Source organism: Odontesthes bonariensis, chromosome 18 (genome assembly GCF_027942865.1).
Source record: "Odontesthes bonariensis isolate fOdoBon6 chromosome 18, fOdoBon6.hap1, whole genome shotgun sequence".
Classification (NCBI taxonomy): Eukaryota; Metazoa; Chordata; class Actinopteri; order Atheriniformes; family Atherinopsidae; genus Odontesthes; species Odontesthes bonariensis.
In genome coordinates, this window is record NC_134523.1 from 35,026,364 (window position 1) to 35,051,017 (window position 24,654).

Sequence of the window (24,654 nt, forward strand, 5' to 3'; positions counted from 1 at the left end):
GACCTGGTCCCGACTCATGTGCGAATGCAGACTGAAACAGTTCCGCTGGGGAAGGACAGTTATCAGAACGAAATTCGAGTAGGACAGTTCTGATAACTGCGTTCTTAGAACGGCTCTGTCCGAAAGCGGCTAATAACAACAACACAGCTAACAGTACAATAGTACGCGTTCATTTATTCATGCGGCTTAAGCCCCATACACACACGTCGCTGCTATTTACTCGCTCACTCGCCTACTCGCCACTCGCTTGGGTGCTTTTGCTGACTTGGTGTGTAGAAGTTGGGTGGCCACTGTTTGGAGAACACTGGGGGAACGTCACCTGTCAATAATCTGTATTCTGCATTTTAATTGGCTACTCGCTTTTACTCGCTTTACTCGCGTCGCTCGAAGTTGAAATATGTTCATCTCGGAATCCGCCCACATCGCATCGCTTGTACTCGCTTGTACTCTCCTCGCCTACTCGCCTCCTCGCCTCGCGTGAACGCATGGACATTCTATTGACTTCACTCGCTGAGCGAGTAAATAGCAGCGACGTGTGTGTACGGGGCTTTAAAGTTTTGGTGAAATAAAGACAGATAATGCCTTATTTAGAGGCTGTATTGTCTCTGCCCTGTTCTCTCCCGTTATATGGATATACGCGGATCTCAAAGTGATCTAAATATCTTCCGAAGGAGTCCAACTTTCACCAAACTGTTATCGGTGAGTATTTTATGCCAGATATAAAGTCCAGGTTTAAAAAAAAAATGAACTTCTCCTTTAAAAGAGTTTGTCTTCCCCTCTTATATCTTTGCTTTATATTTCTGGGACTTAATTAGTGGCTTTTTCATAAAAGTACCAATCGTGAAGGTTTTCCAGTTAATTTTATGTAAAAAAAAAAGCGACACAAATTCACTCTTTATAGCTACATAGTGATTGATACTGAAGGATTTCTCTATCTGCTCATTTCAATAGCTGCAAAAAGTAGATGCAAACAGCATATTTTTGCAGTCAGTTTCATTAACCTAAATTTTTTTTGGGATACTAATTTAAGCCATTGTTGACATTGCTCACTATAGCACACATGAAGTACAGTGGGTCATTTGGTCAGGCTTTCTTCTTTTCAATGAAAAGAAATAAAACGTTGTGCTCCGTCAGCCTCTAAAACGTGTGTAGAGGCTAAGCCTAGACCTAAAGCCCCCGAGATGTTGCTAACCGAGCACTTAGTTGACTTAGCTTTTTCGCTGCTTGCATTACTTGTGTCTAAAAAAGGATTCCATTAAACTTGTGCTTACACAAAGCATCAAACACCTATACAGCAACAAGTGAATGGTCAAAAACTGTGTGTATGTCATGTTCAGGCACTAAATTGGACCCACAATGCAGACAAACTGACTCGAGAGGTTTGGTGAATGGGAAAAAGTTCAATTTATTGTGTCCACACGATAGCAGGGGGAAGCAGGAACAAAGGGACTGCCAGCAGAAGCTAAAAAGGGTATTCCAAGTTCCAGGGCTGTTATGATATTTTTCCAGAGGGTTCGAGGCGAAGATGGTGCTTGAATCCACAAAGCATAACAGAGCTGAGCAGGGCAGAACAGAGCTTAGTGTCTTCAGGTGAGGCGAAGATGGTTCCTGAAGCCGCAGAGCAGAACTGAGCTGAGCAGAGCCAAAAACAGTTTAGTGTTTTTCAGGTACAGGAGCTAGACGTTCAAATGCGGACAAGGACGCTGACGATCTGGCAACAAGTGGAGGAGTGAGCCTGTCTTTTATCTTGAGTACTAGATGGTTGATGGACTACAGGTGTGAGTGGCTCCAACTCCTCCCAGCTCCCCTACAGAACGACATAGGCTGTGTTGGAAACCGCATACTTCTCCTACTACTCATACTACTCATACTAACTTTAACTTTTTTAAGTTCCCGGATGTATACTTGATGCATACTAGATTCGCCGAAATGTTGAGTATTCATCATGAGGTTACTTGTCATACTCAAACTACCCAAGATGCAACGTAACTTGACGTCGCCGATCATCATTTCCTGTCTAAACGGCAGTTTCAAGCTAGCTACAATGAGGGTAGGTTCACTTCCTGTTTTCAAAACAAAAGCACCAATTGTATCGTAATGGCTTTCCCTATGATAAAAGGCAACGGGTATTTTATTTTGTGAAAATAACCGGAAGTGCGTTACTCACTGCGGCTAGCTTTAGTAGCGCAGAAGTCGTTGAAAATTGTAAATAGCCGGTATTCTGTCAGATTTTCAACACGTTGGGGATCTAAACGACTACTTTCTCACCTGAAAATGTTTCAAATGTTGCTAAAGTTATATATTTACAGAGTTTATAGCCCGAGCCGAAATCAGCTTCAGGCCGGCTGATTTCGGCTCGGGTAGGAGCGAAGTGCATTGTGTGTAAACGCTCTGCATACTGTCTGATCAATGAGTATGCCGTTTGCAAGTATGTAGTATGTAGTAGGCGGTTTCGAACACAGCCATACACATCCACAAGAGGGAGACACACTGGGATCCTGACAGTGCACTAACCCTCAATCAAGCAACATCTGCTACGTGCAGGTAAATTCCCCCCCTCCCCCCCCCCCCCCCCCCCCCCCCCCCACAGCCCCCCATATAGCTGTTAAGCCAAAATATGTTACTCTGTCACCTAGTGGATACATTAAGTACACACTTTAAGAGAGTGGCTCCTACAATATGGGCACTGCTGCGGGTTTTAGCAAAAATTGTGGCCTCCCAATATGTTTGCCTACAAATCATGTTTCAGTTGGTCTCCAGGTCTCCACCTAATTGACTTGTTAAGGTTTGTTGTTCTTAATCTGGGGTATAGCTCCTGTGTTAGTGTGTAAGCTTTTGAAGAAGAAGAAAAAAAAACTAGGTCAAGTTTCTTCCAGTAAGGCGGATATTGATGGAACACAACTTGTAGTCATTGTAGTAGACAATAGGAATATTTTAAAAAGTGGATGTTTCTTTATATAAGACAAAAAGTTGCTCTGAGAGGAATGTCTGCTTCCAATCAGTTCATCTTTGAGTGTTGTGCATAATTTGAAGAAATCCCCTTCAGCTATTTCTAAGATGCTTTTCACAAGACTCAAAGAGATGGACAGACTGAAAACAAAACCTAATACGTCAGGCGGAGGCATCAAACCAGGAACAGCCTTTGTTGTGGACTATTTTCAACAGCGGATTAATCCACATTTAGTGCTCTAGTGAGCATTTGGGGCAACAACATGGCCTACATTGGACTAAGCTCGTAAAAAAAAAAAAAAAAATCCACAAAAAATCTAATTATGAGTGTGTGTTCACAAAGATAGAGGAAGGTGCAATTGTGTGAGAAACTGTTGTGTTTTTTAGTCTCTGAATGACAATTGAGCTCTGTGGCCAGATGAATTTGAGTTCATATATATATATGGGTATCAATACACAAAGTGTTACTTGGTGAATGCATTCATTGTATGTTTCTGTCTTAATATGAACATTATTACAAATAAAGAATTAAGAATGAGTAATTCAGCATAGTCCAATAGAGAACTTATGCACCTTTTCAGAAGGTTTTTCAACTCCTTAGATCAGGGGTTCCCAAACGTTCCCATGCCAAGGCCCCCCAAACAGTATTAGCTTCTGGCCGAGGACCCCCTTTGCAAACCACAGACAATGCTACAAAATATGTAAAAAAACATCAACTTTTAGAAGGTATTTTCTTTCTTTTATTCACGGACAGTAGCTTGTCCTGTGAATGCAGCCTGACTAAATGCTCTTCTTTACGTCTGAAGAAGTCGACCGTTTTTTTGGACTCTGCCGGATGTTTTTGTATCAAGTAACGCTGAAGTTTCGAAGGTTTTAAACACTCATTTGAGAGGGTCTCCAGACAGAGGACGGCATTTTTCTGTATGGCTGTAAAGCCAAACTTAATGTATGCTGCATCATATTTTCTGATTTTAGTCGGCCAGTTCTTTCGGTCTCTTCCAAGTCAAAAATCTGTCCATTTTGGCTAGCTACCTACACGCTAGTGTGAGGAGCAGAGCAGCTTCAGAAAAGGCGCAAACCGCCAGGTCTACGATGTTTTGACTGGCAGCCAATCAGAAAGACAAGCATGGCAAATAACATTTCGATATGATATAGTATTATAAATTGTATTTTACAATACTGATTAAAAAAAATTGACAATTTTTTATAATGATAAAAATTAAATTCTATTTTTTTATTTTTGCATTTTTTTCTTATCTTCACTCCAATTTTCTGAGGCCCCCCTAGCGCCACCTGGCGGCCCCCCAGGGGGCCACGGCCCTCACTTTGAAAACAACTGCCTTAGATACTTTAATGTTATTGGAAACTTTAACTGCCCATGGTAAAACTGGGCAGCATTTGATGAAAGTAAATTTTTCTGACCTGTTTGAGTCCAATTAAATGGGATTGGGGTCAGTGAAACACATCCTGCTAATTGAAATGATTCCATTACATTCCAGTGTAGGCGCATCTGGATGCCAAATTTTAAATTGATCTAGATTTTTCTTGGTCTGCAATTTGCCAAACCACTACGTGTTAAGTTGTCACTGAGATAGCTGTTCAGGAGTTTATTTTGCACCAGACCATGACACATTATGGTCAGATAGATAGAAATTGAAAGGGGTGTTTTATAAACACTGTATCAACTCCAAATGATCTGCAGAAGGCAGAACTAGAATGAAAGAGAAATGACTTTTGTAATGTAACCTAATGCATTTGCTGAAAGGAACATTGAAAATAAGCACATAAACTGTCTTAGCCGAACTATACCATCTATACTGGTTCGTTGGGCCTAAACGTCTATGAGCCCATCTCGCCAAAAATATCAGTTCATCAATAAATAAATGTTGAACAAATTGGAATAAATGTACATAAAAAACTCCTGTTCTGGTGTTAAAGAAGCCTCTGAGTGAAGGCATTTTATGGTTTGATCTTTTTTTTCCCCAGCAGTTTATACAGTTTCAACCTTATAGAGCAGGGGTGGCCAGAGACAAAGAGCCACATTATTTTTGAAAAATGACCGAATTCTCTCCGTTCCATCCGTCTGTTCTTGACTCGCTCTCGTCTCGGTCACGTGACGCATCAACGCTGATATTAAACCCATGAACCAAGCAAAAATGAGTCAAAAACAGACGTGTTTGGAAAGCTTCTTCCCAGTGAGGAGACGGAAGAAGAGGCTGTGACCACTAAGAAAAAGAAAGCTGCATTTTGAAGGCATGTTTAAGCGTTACCATAGCAACCAGAGAGCGTTAGGAGGCAGAGAGGATGTTATGTCAGGAGGACGCTGCTAATAAAGTTACATACAAGTACACAGTGGATTCAAGTTTATTATTATATTTACTAAATACCACAGAGTCTGTGTTTGTTGTATTATTTTATTTTGCAGTATTTATCCGCCACACCTGAAAGGCCGGTCCGTGAAAATATTGTCTGACATTAAACCGATCCACGGAGCAAAAAAGGTTGGAGACCGCTGCTGTATTGAAGTCAAACGAAGCGAACACGCACATAAAAAAAACCACAAACACAAATTTTGATATGAACGCAAGAGCCGCATGAAACCAGACAAAGAGCCGCATGCGGCTCGGGAGCCGCGTGTTGGCCACCCCTGTTATAGAGGATATATAAAGCATATATAGAGGAGCATCATCTTCCTGAAGACTTTATAGGACCGAAGCTTGCTTAAGAAGTCCATTGTGCTCTGTCCGTTCTTCTAAAGAGCCTCAGTGTATTTCCTGTCCAGTCTGTTGTCCAGGTAAGCACCGAGCTATCTGTAGTTCTTTAATCTCCACCTCTTCTCCTATTATGGAAATAGAGTTTGGCCAATTCCTATTTTTTTCCTAAAATCCACAATCATCTCCTTTATCTTGTTCACATCAAAGATGAGGTGATTGTTTTCTACACCATGTCACAAAGCGATCCACCAGTTCCCTGTACTCAGCCTCCTGTTTATCACCGACACATCCCACAACTGCAGAGTCATCTGAGTATTTCTGCACTTGACAGCACTCCTGTGCTGCTGACCTCCCGCTCAGACACACAACCCTTCAGTTATATAACCTGGGCGCTCAATAATCTTGGCAATTGTGGAGGTATGCACCTGTTGTTGTCAAAGAATGAATCCTAAATTACAAAAAATGTCCTAGTCCTTTTGGGGGGAAAAGGGTAGGAAAAATAATTATCATCTTGAAAATTGTTGGTTCATGAAGTCCTTTGTGTTTTGGGTTTGTCGTCTTAATGTCTTAGCACAGTACCATGTTTCAAGATCTCACTAACATAGCTTGGCGATAATTACTGAAAAAATGCAAATGAGATGGAAGTTGTAAAATAATGAAAATATCCTCATATAATGAGGTGATGTTATAGCTTCAGTTGTCCATAACTGTGCCTGTTCCCCAACCAGCTTTTTGTGTGTGTGTGTGTGTGTGTGTGTGTGTGTGTGTGTGTGTGTGTGTGTGTGTGTGTGTGTGTGTGTGCGCGTGTGTGTGTGTGCATGTGTGCGCTGTCGACAGTCTGAGGAGTCAATTGTCCAAAGCCTTGTGGCCCCAGCTGTTGGGTGGAGATGAGACCAGTGACAAAGGGAAAGCTGAGGAACTGCCAAATCTTTATGTTTCCAGATTCCAAGGAATTAGCATCTGGTTTACCCTGGTGGGATGTTTACAGGCTCATATGTTGAAGTAGTCTCGGGTGCTGTTGGCCTCTCAGAATTGACATTTGTGGAGCATTTCGGTCATCTACTGTTCCCCATATGCATGTAATGTTGTCTCAGGTTTTAGCTGCATGTGTGTGAGTTTTCTTAAAGATTGTCAGTGTTCCTACCAATCAAGGGTTGCACCTACATGGTTCCCAGATTTCTGCCCAAGAGACAAGGACAATGACCAATCAGTGCAGGATTTATGGAGAAAATCCTACGGTGCACATTATTGCCTAAATTGCAGTTAGTCGAGCTCTGAAATCTTAGCAAACTCTGCAACTATCAAAGTAGCTGTCTTATGCCTTGTGTACACCAAGAGCGACCTACGCTAACTGAGCGCCGGAAATCATTATTTCTCTATGGAGGGTGAGCGAACTGAGCGACCAGAGCAAATTCCAGCGATTAAACTCAAGCTAATATTATGGTAATGAGCTATGACTCGGTTTGGCGAAAACCAATGACAATCCACAGATTGTAGGGGTCCGACAATCCGCGGGGTTCGGAAACAGACGTGTAAACTTTGGTTCCTAGTTCCTACGTCCTTGCAATTGCCGTGTCGAGTGCTTCAATACAATAGTGTAGTAACCCCACGCATACCTTTCTCACTGCAATTAAGTTTTATTTCGGATTTCATTTCGAATTTATTTTATTTTTCACAGCTGCCTCTGCTATTCCTGCTCTTCTCAGGTGTACCTAATGTAGTTTTACACAATTTGTGACGTGATGTATATCTTGTATAACAAATTGTAAATAACAACACGTTTATTCGTTTCCCTGCCCTCTCTTTCCTCCTTTGTTCTTTTTCGCGGGGGTGCTGCACAGCCGCGGGGCCTTTAAAAATTGAACATTCTAAATGTGACGTCACGAGATAACAAGGATACCAAAGCGAAGCTTCTCCAGCTACCTCCGCTACCAGGCAGCATAGGTCGCCCTCGGTGTACACGCAGCATCAGGAACATGATTGAGTCAGACCAACTTAAAAATTCATGTGGAAATTTACTGGCTCTTATTAGTCACGGACCAGAGTTTGCAGCAGTTTTATTGCCCTTGCCAGTGACTGGTAAAAGAATAATTCCAGCTTTGGTGAATGGATTAATTGTCTCCAGAAATCACAAAAGCTATTTACAGTCCTTGAAATGTAGACGAGCAGAAGGTGAAGCGTGGAAGGAGTGATCAGTGTGCAGAAAGGTTTGCATTGTTGGTTTAGAGGTCAGTTCACTGTTTTGTTTTTTTTTGTTACAAGACTACAAACACCATGCAGAGCTCCCAACAAAGAGTTTGTTCACATAAACAGCTGCATGCAGTACGGGTGCTGAACTACACAATCACCTCCAAGCTCAAATTTTTAGGATGGTGCCGTACACTCGTCAGAATACATTGGATTATTTCTCAGATGGTGTATAATGCACAGTGTGCTTCCAGGGATGGATTGTGTATACATGCTGTTCTGAATGATAGACAATGCCTCATTTAGGGTCTTGTCTGGGGTAAGCTGATAAAATGCATATACAGTCCTTTTCCTAGTGCTCTCTCATCTGATTAATGACTGACTGCAACTGTGACAGAGGGAGTGGAGACGGGTGTGCCGAGGAACTGAGAACCAAAAACAGAGGATACAGAACCGAGGATAACGAGGAGTAATAACAAAATACTCAAAAGACAAGGAAATCAGAACATAGGAAACCAAGAGTGTAACTACAAGCCAAAGGACAAATTAAGACGAGACAAATACTGCTGGTCTAATGACAATGTTACAAATGGGGAAGTGTCACTCTAATATATCTAATTGTTTTGTTTTTTTACATTGTGAACAGCTTTTTGTAGTATCCTTAAAGACCCTACTTGTGTCCTGACTTGTTCTCTCCTACCCAGCATGCACTGCAGTGATTTGGAGCTGCATCGGCTTCGGATGGGCACACATTTGTTAGGGTGAGAGAGGCTGGGGGGAGGGGATGCCATGATGCTGTCTGACATTCAGTGGTTTCCATTGGTGATATCTGCAGTGATCAGTTAAGAAATTGGCTTTTTTTTTTTTATTTTGGCCCTGAAAGATTGTCCACGAGGCTGAAAACTATGGGGGAGGGGATCTGGTGCTGCTGAAAACAAATTCTGTGAGTCGACGCATTGTCCTCGTGTGACCCATATTTACTTCCAGCAGTAAAAGCAGCAACTTTTCGGCTGAATGGGAGGTGTGTCTGTATATGTGAGCCTGAAGCATTAACCTTTTAAGAATAGGCAAGGCAAGGCATCTTTATTTATATAGCGCATTTCATACCACAGGCAACTCAATGTGCTTTACATAAAGACAAGGCATTTAAAAGAACAGCATAAAGCAGCATAAAAACAAGCAATTTAAAGAAAAAAATTAAAAATAGAATAAAAATTAAAGCAATCAAAGAAGAGGGGAAAAAGAAAAATATAAACTCAACCATAAGCACACCGAAAGAGTTGTTTTTAACCTGGATTTAAAAGTGCTTACAGTTGGGGCTGATTTCAGTTCTGCTGGTAGTTTGTTCCAGTTGTGTGCAGCATAACAGCTAAAAGCTGCTTCACCGTGTCTAGTTTGAACTCTGGGCTCCACTATCTGACCTGAGTCAGCAGATCTCAGAGCTCTGCTGCGTTTATACTCTGCTAGCATGTCATTCATGTATTCTGGACCTAAACCATTCCGTGATTTGTAGACGAGCAGCAGAACTTTAAAATCTATTCTGTATCTGACCGGGAGCCAATGTAAAGACTTGAGAACTGGGGTGATGTGATGTGATCTCTTTGTTCTGGTTAAAACTCGGGCTGCAGCGTTCTGAATGAGCTGCAGCTGTTTGAAACTCTTTTGGGGGAGTCCAGTCAGAAGACCGTTACAGTAGTCAAGTCTGTTGGAGATGAAAGTATGAATCAGCTTCTCCTGATCTGTTTGGGACATGAAACCCTTAATTCTGGATATGTTCTTAAGTTGATAAAAGGCTGATTTGGTGACTGATTTGATATGATTGTTGAAGGTCAGGTCTGAGTCTATCAGCACGCCGAGGTTCCGGACTTGGTCTTTAGTTTCTAGAGACAGTGACTCAAGATGTTTACTGACAGCAAACCTCTTCTCTTTGTTGCCAAACACAATGACCTCAGTTTTTTCTTGATTTAACTGAAGGAAATTTTGGTTCATCCACTTTTTGACTTGCTCTAAGCAGTTGCACAATGACTCTATAGGACTGCAGTCATCTGGAGACAGTGCCAGATATATCTGTGTGTCATCTGCATAGCTGTGGTAGTTGACTTTAGAGTTCTTCAGAATTTGACCCAGAGGCAGCATGTATAGGGTGAACAGAAGGGGTCCAAGAACTGACCCCTGAGGAACTCCACATGTCATAGCCACTCGATCAGATTGATTACTTCCAATAGTCACAAATAACTCCGCTCTTCCAAGTAGGACCTGAACCATTCTAGGACTGTCCCGCTGAGTCCTGCCCAGGTTTCCAACCTGTTCAGCAGTATACTGTGATCCACAGTGTCAAATGCAGCACTGAGATCCAACAATACCAGAACTGACACCTTGCCTGAGTCAGTGTTCAACCTTATGTCATTTAACACTTTAATAAGAGCCGTTTCTGTACTGTGGTGAGGTCGGAAACCTGACTGAAATTTGTCAAGGAGTCCACTGGAGTTCAAGAAGTTACTGAGTTGATTAAAAACCACTTTCTCAACAATCTTGGCTATATTGGAAGATTTGAGATGGGTCTGTAGTTGGTTAAAATGGAAGCATCCAATGTTGTCTTTTTTAGGAGTGGCTTGATGGCAGCTACTTTTAAGGGTTTAGGAAACGTGCCTGATTGAAGTGAGCAGTTTATTATTTGCTGCAAATCTGTTTGGACAGAGCTTACAATAGTTTTAAAGAAGTCAGATGGCATTGTGTCAAGACAGGATGTCGATGGTTTAAGATGCTGGACTGTTTCTTCTATGGTTTTTTGGTCAACTGTATTGAATTCTGACATCATAGTTGATTGATTCCTAGGTGGTTTTAAGGTTTGCGTCATTTTATTATTTTGCTGATTTATGTTGATATTTAGCCTTATAGATTTGATTTTTTCATTGAAAAAACAAGCAAATTCATTGCATTTTTCTGTGGAACAGAGTTCTGAAACTATCTGTTTTGGGGGGGTTGTCAGCTTATTAACCATAGCAAACAGAGCACGAGTGTTGTTGATGTTCTTATTAATCATTTCAGATAAGTGTTGCTGTCTAGCGCGGAGTAACCCGTGGTTAAAATTACAAAGACTTTGTTTGTAGAGGTCATGGTGAATTTGAAGTTTAGTATTATATAGGATTATGACGTCATTTCCCCTTGAAATGATTAAAGTATTTTTCTTTCATTTCATTTTAGATGATAAAATATTACATAAATACATTTTTTACATTTTTATTTATGTAATATTTTATCATCTGATCAAATCAGGAAATTATATATGTATTATCAAAATTATATCAAAAAGTATTGTCGTGCTACACCCGAGGCTGAACACATTGAGTGGAGGTCTCTGCATTGTATAGCATATCATGGCTTTCAAAAGACTAGCCCACTAGTAGCAACTTGCTGCAGTAGCTCTGGACATATTGTGTCTTATTTTGGATATTCTTGAGATATTGTAATGACCTGTTTTTATGTGAAAGCAACTGGAACATTGTTTGCATGTGGCTTTTACTCTTTACTCTTCTTGAACAGGAGATGTCAAGTATGCAGAACAGGGGAAAAAAATGGACAAAAATTAGTAGGATGTTTAAAATATCGGAGTGTCTATTTGCACCCCTGGTACAAATAGCATTGGCCACACAGCTGAACTATTCACACCCCGTGACGTAACACCAAAATAAAAGCTGCTGGCTTGCACAAAAAACATGGCGGACATCCGTTTTTTCGTCATCAGAAAGTGAAGAATACTGCTAGGTTTCGGCACTAATATCTGTTCCAATTAAAAACTAGATGAAAACATTGTGTTTTATTTTCATAATCGATGTTCAGTAAACACATTACAACCGTCAGTTTGTGAGTTTTTAGAAATTTCGCGATCATGACGTTCAGCCATATTAACTATAAAATTACCTGCACACCACAAATGCTTTATAGTATCAACTAGCGTAGTGGTAAGTGATTTGGGTTACAATACAGGAATTCCTGGTTCGATTCTTGCCCGATGCATTTTGGCAGTGAGAAGTGATAGTGCGCATACCAACGTCTCTGCAGAGAAGGCGCGCAATTTGAAAAACAATTCAGTTCTCAAACGGAAGTTTTGATTGCAACAATTAGCTAGTGCACAAGGGTGTAAATAGCATACATTGCTATAAATAGCATACATTATTCTGAATGTCTATTAGCACCCCTGGTACAATAGCCTTACACTATTCACACCACTGATTTATAAAGATTTATAGATCTGTGATTCTTCACACCCCGTGAATTACCACCAAAAACACCTTGCACGTGAGCACAAAGGCCATTGCGGACATTAGTTTTTTCCTTATCAGAAAGTGAAGAATTCTGACGGCACTAATATCTTTTTAAATTGAAATATAGATGTCTTTCTTAACTCTTAGCTGAGGACATCTCTGGCCTAATGGATAGCGACTTAATCCTCCATACGGGAGACATAGTCATGTAAAAAATGTCTTATAATAAGTAGATCATAGCTCTGTAAATGAGAATGCATTAAAATTGAATTATGCGATCAATATGCCAGTGTAAATCCACAGGGGTGTAAATAGCATACACTTCTAATTGCACCGGGGTACAAATAGCATACACTTCTATTTGCACCAGACGGGGTATCAATAGAACACATTGCTGAGTGTACCGGGGTACGAATAGCATTCACTGCTATTTGCACCAGGGTACAATCAGCATACAGTGCTGATTGTACCAGGGGTGCAAATAGCCTTACCCTTAAAATATTTATTCCCTTGAACATCAAGAGAAGTGTGAGATCACTGTCAGATAAAATGGATAAGCTTGGATCCCTGATGAGGACTCAGCAGCTATATTAGGAAAACCACACGGGCAGACAGAGACTATGAACTGTGAGAAACGCTGCGAGTTTCTACCATAAGAGTTCACCGGTGTTACCTGCCAATGATGTGTGTCAGGATCAGACAGACAGTGGACCCACAGAGCAGACCAGAGGCAGACGAGGTAGGCGTAAGGGAGTTTTATTCCAAGTCGGTACACGTGAAGGCAGTCAGTAAAGGCAAAGGTACAAAATCGCTTGGCAAAAAGGGATATCCAGAGAACAAGCAAAAGTCGAATAAACCAGGATTGTAATATATCACGAGGGAATAAATCGCCAGAAAGCTACACCAAAAACGCAGACAATCTGACGAAGACACACTGGGGAGAAAAGGTATAAATAAACAGGACACAGGTGAAAACAATGGGCAATCACACACAGCGGAAGTCAAGAAACCTAAAGTAACGCACAACAGGAAGTGAGGAAAAAATAAAACAGGAAACTGACAAGACTATCAAAATAAACAATGAACAGACAAGACAGACCCTGACTGTGTGTGACATCATTAGCTAAACATTTGCTTGCAGGAGTAGGCTTCACCTTTAAAAAGATTGGATCTCTCAGATTGATTAAGGTTTATTCTGTCATTCATTTACGAGATAAACACACCATAAAGAAAAACCATATACCAGCAATTAGCTGGAGTTTAATGCACAGACTGGAATGGAATATATTCAGCCGATTCAGTGACTTTTTTTAATCCATGTAAGACTACATTGTTTTCTTGGTATCATTGTGAGTGGGTCTGTACCATTACTGCAGCATTCCCTGTCAGTTCACTGTGTCTTCTGTTGTTTTTTTATATGCACTGACCTCAGGTCTACGTTGACTACATTGCTCACCACACTTTATCTGCTAATGTGAACTGACTGAAATTTCCTGCTGCAGCTTCAGCCAGAGTTTATGTCAGGGCAAGGAACATCTGTAGTATAATCTCACAACTGAACAGATCTGGGATCAGTGGACCGAATTTAACTGGAACAACAAGCACATCTCACAGTTTAAAATACTAATCATAACCTTTATAGAATCAGTTAGCTGTGACTGTGACTGACAGCTCTCACTTGGGCCATCAACTTAGCATTTATCAGTTTGTTAGACCTACTGTAGACTAGCAGTTGGCTACAAATCATAGCAAAGCAGCTCAACCCTCCTGAACTGAAGACTTGGCTACAGTTCTGTAACATTCTGAAGTTTTTTGTTGGCCACTCGTATTAGTTTTCCAACTTCTATGGAATTAGGCTTTCTATCATTTTTCCCACATAATGCTGAGATCAGGAAGCAGCTCCATTTCATCTATTGCAAGACTTTATTCTACTGTACAGATGCATTTTTTGTAGTTTTCTGGGCACAAAAGATGGTCAGTTTTTAGACTGGTCATGGTCAGTGACCAGCATATCGATCAGATCATGTTCCTCTCGTGGTAAAAATGAGTTCTTAGTGAATTTGGCTGTGTTCAGGTTTGTTGTCATGTTGCAAAACTAATTTGGTGCAATCAGGAGCCAGATTGATTATATTCTTTATTGGGTGGAAATATAAAGTTTCAAAGAGCCTAAAACATTTACATAGTTTGACACATTCGCATGCAAAATATTCCATTTGATTCAAGTTGTATATGTTGAAGGTCAGAGATACTTAACCAACGTACTACTTGGTGGGGTTAAAAGGGGGAGTACTTGGATGATGAGCAAACAGTTCTAATCAGATGGAAACATGAACTCAAAAATTGGGATTACAGTCCCAAGTTTTCCGCAGACCACTTGAAACCTCAGCCCTGGAGAAAGGAATCAGATCATTGCAGCTCAGACAGTCAACACACATCTGCTTGTCTTTTCTATACTTTAACCAGGCCCAGACCCAGTCTATGATTTTCGTCTTCCTTTTCTCTTCCTATACATTTAGCTCACTGCAACGAAGATGAGGAGGATGACTAACACAGAAAATTGAAGCTGAAAGTCCTATTCACTTTGTCAAATATAACTCAAATCACCATGGAAACTGATATCAAGGGGTGTGTTGTTTGTTTTTAGAACTCCTCTCTGTCAGACATACTTACACTCACTTCATCCTTCTTCTTGTGTCTTTCTTAACCTAAATATATTCAAACCCACTGTCCCAGTAGGGGCATCAGAACAATACTATTTGTCACCTCTATGACATGGGAAATGTCCTTTTCTTATAATACTAATATATCTGTGACACTTTGCGCTTCAATAAAAGCATCAATGAAATGTCTGTGACATGCTTTGGTCAAAATACCAGAGTGAGATGGTACAAAGGCTTCCCTTTCAGTCCTGTCCTCTGATTATTGATGCCAGCTTAAGGGGTGTTTAGTGAGGAAATATTCCCCCACACACACAACACCAGCTGTAGGACAGATCTGACTGGTGCATATCTGTCCTACAGCTTTGAGCAACAGTGCCAACGTCAATTTGGACACAAATTACTGAGTGTACAAAGTACAATAACTAGCCTGAAATGTTCATACAACAAACTGAGCTCACAGTAGCATGCACCAAACTGATTGTAAAATTCTAAATGGACAGTTTTATTCAATACTTTCCTTTGCCAGCATTTCAGCTTTGGACAGTTGGTACTGATCTTGATGTTAGCTTTAATCTCATTGCAAGATAATGCACTTAAACTGGTGTTTACAAAATGTTGCACTGCAGAAAGGAAAGCTGAAGTAATGTAACAGCCACTCTGAGGATGGACCTTCAAAATGCTGCTGAAATTCGTCTGTTACATGTTGGCTCCATAAACCCTGGGCTTCACTGTGACTCCATTAACATTTTGCTTATATGGGCAACTTTTCACCGCCGTTCACAATTTCATCTTTGTAATGGAAGGTTCAGGTATTGCATACTGACACTGCATTCGCTTATAGATGGGAATTCAGAATTTCCAACTTCCAGCTGGAAAAAAAAAAGAATAATACAAATTGTTTTTCTTTAAATATAGTAAAATAAAATTAAATAATACTTTACTTATCTGAAGGGAAATTACAATGTTTCAGTAATCTTTTTTTTCTTCTTTTTACCATCATTCATTAGAAGCTGTCATTGTGTTGTTATTGCTTCTGGCAGGAATTAGCTCCTGTATTGTAGGTTGCAGTAGAGCTAAAAAAGCCTCATACTGAACACACTCCATTATTTTGGCACTATTTCATGTAGAAGGTGGACAGTTATACAGCCCATTATGTTCTTTAACTTGTAGGATTAACTGTAGGATTCTTCATTGCACAATCAGCTGAAGGGGCTCCAGAGCAAACCCCAGCATATAATCCCCAGCGATAAATAAAGTTTTATTATTCTAAAAATATATATATCTGTGGCTTTGGTCCATAAGGGTGAAATGTAGAAGTGGCTTGTCCTGGGAGTCTCCTTGTTTAAACAAACATGTGTTAACATTAATTTAAACAAAAGTATCAGTAAAATTGTTGACCAGTGACCAACCCACCCCATCCACTATGTATACTGGTTGTTTTTACTGTCTGTAAATTCACCAACATTGATTGATTTAGTAGCTCCATTACTAGAGTTCATTGTCTTATTTGCCAACTAACCTGACAGATCTTAAGCCTTCCACATAGAGGTCTTTGAAGTGATGCTCTGCTTTTAAACAGGCATATCAAAGTTTTAAACATCACTTTGTACATGTCAAATATCATGAGCTATGGTTAGCCTACCCATTTATTTTTTATTTTTTTGCTGCTCCAACAATGAAAACAGTGTAGTTTCCCTTTATTGTTTTCATGTAGGGAAAATTATTTAGGGGACAAAATCTCATAAACCTCTGACAGCAGAGCATCTGGTTAGTGTGGGTTGGGGTCATGCAGGGCAGATACCCAAGTTAGTGATCCAGATTTGCCTCTTGACAACAGGTTGGCATGCTCGCTGTTGGTATTTACTGCTGCAACCGCATATGCACCAGATGCGTTGCAGACCTCCGAAATCAAATGTATCTGCGGATGAATGGTTTTTCCCAGGCATCGTAATGTTGTCACAGCCTAAAATATTGAGTTGTATTGAATACAGCCTGAATTCTACCCAAAGCAGTTTCTAGGTAGTCCCTAGCGTGGTGGCGTAACAGAACACATAATCCACAGTTTAATCTAAACCATAGTTTTGAAGTGACAGTTTGGTTTTGGTTTCTGTACAACAGGTGCTTAAATGTATGAATGTACATAGTGCTGTCTGCTGTCAATAAGAAAACGTAGCTGTTGACCACACCTGTCATCCTGTTGGTCATTTTTGTTTCTACAAAAGATTTAGAGCTGCCGTGGCAGAACTCTGAAGCCCTGTGGTATGTATCACTAAGACATTGTTCCAGCACATTCCCTGACACCCTGTTCCCGGTTCATAATTGCAAGTGCCACATGGCCCCTTTCAATTTGGCGCTTGTCAAAGCCATTCAGGTTTTCACAGCAGCCCATTTTCCCTCCTTTAAACATACTGCCTAGAAGAAATAACCTTTTTAATCGCCAGGAGTGGCAATGGTGCAAGGACTTTGAAAAGAAATCATTTAACATTTAAATTACATTTAAATAAATCACATTGTTGCTTGTTTTTAAATTTATTTTTAATGCTTCTTCCACTCCCTGCTGCAATGCTTTTATTTTATCTAAAGCACTTTGAATTTCCTTTGTACATGAAATGTGCTATACAAATAAATTTGATTTGATTTGATTTATAATAGTGAAAAAAACGTGTCATATAGGTTTCAGATGAGCTGAAATTGACTCTGGTGAGGTCTGGAAAATGTGTATTTGGCTCACACTGCAGTATGAGAGAGAGCGTGAGGTAACAGAACCTATGAGGAAAAGTCGCAAGCCTTTGCAGCTGGATGAAAGAAGGAAAATGACAAGAGAATATCAGCCAAAAAAATATGTAAATTAGAAAGACATTGAAAAAGGACGTGATTATGTTGTTTTTGATAGACCGTATCATTCAAATAAATATTTTTGCGACAAAAGCTTGTTGATGCATTTTCTCCCGATGAGCTGCAAATTTGGGAGCATACTTGTACACTTCAGTATACAGACAGAGCACACAGAAAGGAAAATCGCTCCGATTAAAGCTCCCATTAAGTCTGATTACATGTGATTACCATCTGTGGGGGAGAGATAACCAGAACTGTCCTGCCACTGAATGTATGACACATTTCTGCCCTTTTGTTCATCATAATCATACCACCTCATTCACTTATTCACTTCTGTTTTCTTGTAAATGTTGTTTTGTTCTTGTTCTGTTGTTTGATTTATGATAATATTTTCTCTCAAAATGCTGTTCTTGGCTTCAGAGGCTGAAAAGCAATCGCATAGATTAATAATTTCTTTGTTGGGGGTACTGTCTTGGATTGTTCATCTTAGCAAGAAAATGCTATGGACCACATCCTGCTACACATTCTAGGCACAAAACTCTTGTTGCTCTTCTTGTGAGGACATGCTACATTTATTTATTTTTTTTCAAGTGTTCTTTCCTGGCTTTCAAATAAGTGATGCAAACATACCCACGTACCTGGTTTGTGGATGTTTTTAATGTCTTCTCATTTCAGAGGTGTTTAAATCTTAAATTCCACCCGCAGCCTGTGGGGGAATTTTTATTGGGAATATGTTTGCAATCATTTAATCCTTTCCTCTGACCTAATAGTCTTCAATACTGGAATGTGGTTTTGATCGTGGTTTGACTCCCCTTTTTGTGTGTTTGTGTTTCTGTAGGTGTTTCTACAGCTGCTCCTCAGTGCTGCCCACAGTCACAACTCACCACTTCCTCTGGTAAGACCCTCATTTTTGTCAGCTCTACACAGCCTGAGTCCTGAAGCCTGCACAATTCCAATACACAGTGTGTACACCTCCGTACTGTAACCGATGCACAAATACACATGCACAAACACAGTAATATTGGGAAAAACTCATGAAGCCCAACTTTACTTTCATGTCCTTGGTTACATTTGTCCATATGGTAGCCTGGTGCACTTTTATACAATGACTGGCAACCCCCCCCCCAAAAAAAAAAAAATCACACAACCACCAAGTTCGAACCGCTGACTTCTCTTCTCCAGAACATTCCAAAATGTCATGGTCTATGAGGTTTTGGGTTTTTTGGTTCACTTTTTGTTCTTTTATTTCCTTGCTTCCTGTTTAATTTTGTAGAGTTTACCCCAGTGAGTATTCAGTTGTATTTACTTCCTTGTCACGCCTGATTTCTTTTGCCGATTACAGCTCATTTCGCTATCCGTCCCGCAGTTTATATTCGCCTTGGTTTTTAGCGTTCATTGCCAGTTTATTGATTGTCTTCTGCAACGTTTGTAAGTTCATCAATGTCTTTTTCTTTGGTTTAAGTCAGTGGTTCTCAAACTTTTTTGGTCATTCCCCACTTTGAACAAGTGGATTTCCAAGCCCCACCTGCCCCTGTCGCTCCCCAACAAAAATATTGAGAAATTACATTTCAACTTTATTGAACTAACACCAAGTAACGTCATATTTTATATAACAATAACATCAAATAACACAAAGTTCAAAAAGAGAAAATAAAAGTGCAGTTGTGCCATCATCACTTGAATCAAAAACAAAAAGACTACTGTAAAACTACAGTAGTCAATAAAACAGTGTTTCATTTGCAATCTGTGCCAAAAACAAAAACAACTCAAATGTATCCCTGCATTAGTGGCTGCAATGAGCCTGTTTTGCACTGCACAACTTCTCAAAACGTGGTTGCAGGCTTGAAACTGCCACTCTCAAGCCATGCTCAATGTTGAGCTGAGATCTGTATTTTGTTTTCAGAGATGCCACAGCTGAAAAGCATGTGGTTGCATTGCATGATTCTGTATGTAACTTTGTATGAGGCCATTTGTCCTTGACTGTTAACCGACGTAGCCTTTACCATGCGTTGCTCCTGCTGTTGATTTTCTTTTAAAGAAATCCAGTGGCTTGGAAACGTGACAGGGGTGTGTTGTCTCCAGGTGTCTCCTTAATTTGTTCGGCTTCATGCTGTCTGCTAACGACTTCAGACACGGAGCACACATCGGTCTCTCCTCTGCACCGACCACTGCAACCGTGAATCCTAGACCAGGATAGCTTTCATCATATTTTCTTTTCGGTTGGGTTTTTGGTTGACTTGGCCCCTGTGTCTGGTGTGTTTGTGATGGTGCTGGCTCTTTTGTGGTCCGAGTCACAAATTTACCCATGTTGCTCACAGTTACGCTACCTGTTACCTTGTTGTCCAGCTGCAATTAACAACCCGACGTCAATCTTTGTTTTTGCACTTTAGTTCCAGGTTACGTTTTTCTCCCGGTCTCCCAATGCTCTCTCATAATTTTAGCTATTCATTATTACTTTGTTTGTGTGTGGGTGTTTTGTTTAGTGAATTATCTTTATTGTCAATAAAGAAAAGCATTTAGGATAAGCATAAAATTGAAAATTTCCTCCTGTTTGTCGCGCCCCAATTGCCATGTATCCGTTCCCCACCAGTGGGGTGCGCCCCACACTTTGAGAAGCACTGGTTTAAGTCATTCAGTTTGTCAGTTCCTCCCGTTGTTCTTTTTCTGTTTTATATTTGTCCTTTTGTTCTTTTCCTGCCTTGGCAGCGCTTTTGTTTTATTATTTTAAAACTTACTTAATTCCACATCCCTCTAGCTCCTATCGGATGTCTTAAAGGATATTGATATTCAAAACTACTTTCACCATGAATATTGGTTAAATAACTTTAAAGATTTGATCCTTTATACCTTAATAAAAAGCTCTCAATCCTCAGATCATACTCATAACTGCAAAAGGAAAACCAAAACACACTGGATAGCACCTTCATATCAGCAATGGCTTTTGAGAGTGACCTGCATGTTTATTTCCCCATCAGCAAGATAATTTACTGTAATGTAATATGATCAGTGCACTGAGGACACAGGGATTCTGCTGGGTCTTTGATCACCTTGAATTCTTTTATGAAAACACCATCTGCTGTTCTTTTTGTGATCCCATTTGCCATGATGATGAGTCTGTATCATGTTGCACACGTTGTGATGCAGCTTTAAAAGATAAGTATTAGAGCACCAGGTGTGGTGGTCAGAGGATCAAGATTGACTCTTATCTAAATGTCACTTCAAATTTGATGCATATTTTTCAACAATTTGATTGCTGCTCACTGTTGCTTGGCCACGCTGATTCATGAGTCAGACCCACTGAAGGCAGGGAGCTGACATTTAGACTTAGATATGGTCCTAATGCCCTTTGGAGAGGTTTCAAAACAAGTGCAGCCATGGTTTTTATGGTGGTGATTTTTATTAGATTTTGTACAGTGGTACAAATAAACAATAAAAAACTATTAGTACTGTACATATATATACTTATGATTAGGATCGCTCCAATATTGCTTAATTGCCTCTATTCAAAATCCTACTTTTACAATTTGATTTTGTCCTGTAAACTATGCTTTTATCTGAAGCACATTACACCTAAGGAACAAAAATACTTCTGTGGTGAACATCCAGTTTAGGTCCACAGTTACTGTCAGTTTCATGCACTTAAAATATGGAAAATAAAAGCACTTTTTCTATAGTTGTTATGTTTATAGATTGTGTGTGTGTGTGTGTGTGTGTGTGTGTGTGTGTGTGTGTGTGTGTGTGTGTGTGTGTGTGTGTGTGTGTGTGTGTGTCCAAAAACCTGACAGTACACCAACTTGTGGGGACCAAATTGAAGTCACAAGTCCAAAATTCCTTTTTCAGGGTAACACTAGGTTTTGGGGTTAGAATATGGTAATGGTTAGGTTTAGTGTTAGGGATAGACCTTAACGTACAAGCTAGGGTATGCATTGTGTCAATGGAATGTCCCCACAAAAATATTGAGACAAACATATGTATGTGTGTGTTCTTGACAAGTTTAGCTTTTAAAGGACTAACATCTGACATTGTCAATGGTAAAAATGTACCCAGTATCATACATCGTCAAGTTTAATTGAGCTCTTTCATCAACCACCTCTATTTGTTTTGTTTATCCTTGTACACCAGGGGTTTAGCTGAAAGTAGCACTGCCACGTGATACCACATTTGTGACTTGTACGATAGAAGTTGTACTGAACAATAATGAATGTATTCAGTCTCAGCATTAGTTCATTTTGCCATATTGATAGGAAGCTTTAGGATTTGTAATGTGTTCCACCTTTTAAGTTTTAGAAAAGCTTGCTGATGCATTGCATCATTATGTGCTGCCCATTTTTACTAAGTGCATGTTTTTAAGTACATGTTGCCACAGTTGAGCATTTGCAATGCCATCGCTTATAAACTGTCTTGAGATTGTGGGAACATGAAAAGTCTGAGGGTGAAACCTTTCATCCGGTCATCCATGTTGCTCGTGTTTCTCAGTTGTCAGGTCTGCTTTACAGGATGTGCTGTCATGATGCTATTATTAGTAAAAAAAATCGAGGATGGTGATAAGAAGCATGTGTGTTTTTCTTATGTGAACTTGATGTTGGACGTAAAGAATGTTGACTGCTTTTAAGTTTCAACCCTATTTCAAGGACTCTATATTCCCCAAAGACCTGTGGCCCTCATTAATCATGGCAAAACTTTTTACAGGGTAACGCTGACATTTGATGAAAACATGCAAAACTGACTGACAGGCAAAGCTAACAATCCTCAAAGACTATCTGCAGTACTCTAGTTTAAAGCAAAGACAATGTGACCTTAAGTCTTTCTACTCCATTGTAATTTTATTTAGAAAAAAAGAATCCTAAAATTTGTCAAAATGTTAAGACCTGAATGAGTGTAGCTTGTCTAATTTTCCTGTAGGTGCAAAGGCTCATCAGCAATACTCAGCTCGTTCATTCTTTAGATTTCAGCAATGAGGAAGAACGCATTATGAGTCTCAATAGAGGCCCACTACCTGTTTCCTGGCTTAGCCCAGCCATTTGAGCACAAACTAATGGATAACTTCAGTCCCTTTCATCAACTGTCTCTCTGTGTTGTTGTACCAAATGCTTGTCCATACTCTGGTCCAACAATAATTTAGACATATGAGGATGGGATATTTTTACATGCTCCGCTTGGAGACGACAGTTTGGTAGAGAACTTCCTTGCAAGGCATAAGCTTTTGCTTTTGAAGTAGATAGATGAGAATCATTTGTTATATCAACCTTTGCAGTTTGTGTTTGGCCAAACTCGGGTTTAGGAGAAGCAGGTATTACAAACCTTAGTCAGGAAAGCTGACTGTGTTGCAAACAGCCCAGAGAAAGAGTAAGTTTAACAACAGATCAGACAATACTGCACTCCTTCTACTAGAGATGTACACAACTAATCAAGTATTTGATTAATAATCTTTTTGTTTGTGGCAGGAAGAGATATATGTTCAACTATGCAGAGACATGGAACTATTACTCTTTTTTTTTATATATATATATTTTTTGGGGCTTTTTTATGCCTTTAATGATAGGACAGTTGGAGAGAGACAGGAAGCAGGGTGCAGAGAGCGGGGGAACGACGTGCAGCACGGGGCCGTCCGATGCGGGACTCGAACCAGGGCCAGCTGCAGCGAGGACTGTAGCCTCTGTACATGGGGCGGCTGCTTAACCCACTACGCCACCGACCGCCCCGGAACTATTACTTTTGTTAGAAAAACTATTTTTGTTACAAAACTAACTAACGGTGCTGTATGTGCCAGAGTTTGCACCTATAAGAAGAAGAAACAGGCTGGAGCAGATGTCGGCAATGGCAACAAACCAAAGCGAAGCATGGTAGTATTTCACTCAACTATTCAACAAAGTTGAATACACATTATGCGGGATGAAGCTAGCTTACCATGGTTCTACCAGCGCAATCAAGACTCACTTATTAAATCGTCACAAAAAAGTTGCACTTCAGGAGCAAAAATGTCGGACGGAAAGACAACGAAAAATAACTGGTTTTGTTGTAGCTAAATTCCACAAATGACAACAAACAACAGGAACAAATAACTGCTTTGGTGATTAATTTTAGTTTAATGATGACGTCACTATTATGTCAAGACTAATTGACTTTAATTGATTGATTAGTCAACCTCAAAAAACACTTAAAATGCTCGTCCCTACCTTTTAACAAAGATTATTTCAAGTTCATGAGATAAAAAGCAGAGCTGCATTTTTAAAAGACACCTGCTGAATTTAACTAAATGAATACTGCAGGAATAGTGTTTTTCAAGGCCCTAACTAATTCCAGGCTTGTAGTCATGCACATACATGCTTATCATCAAAAGACAGATGTCTCTTTGCATTCTGATGACGTGGGGGTATTTGCTAGGACACACTTAAAAGAGCACAAAAAATATTTTTGTGCAAAACTTTAGCAATATAAATGGGAGGGATATATTAATTTCAGGAGACAAAAGATACAGGCCTGAATAAAGTGAGGTTTGTCTTACTTTGAAGTGTCCCTCAGCTAAAAAAGCTCCAGTGACTTGGAGAGGCCATGGCTCAGCTGATGTTGGCAGTTCGATCCCTCGTGTGTCCATGTGTGAAAATGTCTTTTGGCAAGACACACATATTGCCCCAATATGTGTGTGTTTGTAGAGAAAAAGGACTGCATACTGTATAGAGAGTGCTTGTACTGTATGTTATAAGAAGCGCTGTATGACGGTTTGTATGATTGGGTGAATGAGAAGCATGTGTAAAGCACTTTGTAGAGGTTCAAATTTGATATTCTGTTTATATGGACATTTTGCATGCTTCTAGGTTGTGGCTAAGCAACATTATGTATTTGATCAGGGTTTGCAAATGAATTATCATACTGCAAAGTGTGTTTCTGTATGTTGCAGTGGTACTGTACATAGAACGCGGTGTTTTTGTTCCTCGTGATGCAGGATGTGGTAGCTTTTGTGGTGTGGAAATTGTGTGTTCCAAAGAAGAGGAGGAAGTGCTTAACTACTGTCTGCAGACTACTGGTCCATCATCACCCAGAAGT

General features: G+C 40.0%; 1 protein-coding gene across 5 annotated transcripts in view; it reads left to right on the forward strand.

Moving 5' to 3' along the window:
* The window catches only part of thrb (thyroid hormone receptor beta), a 129,306-nt gene that overhangs the window by 59,235 nt on the left and 45,417 nt on the right, over positions 1 to 24,654 (forward strand). For all 5 annotated transcript variants that reach the window (XM_075450492.1, XM_075450496.1, XM_075450494.1 and 2 more), the window contains one exon: positions 18,449 to 18,505. The gene's annotated coding sequence lies outside the window, so the exon portion shown is untranslated. The remainder of the gene's footprint in view (positions 1 to 18,448; positions 18,506 to 24,654) is intronic.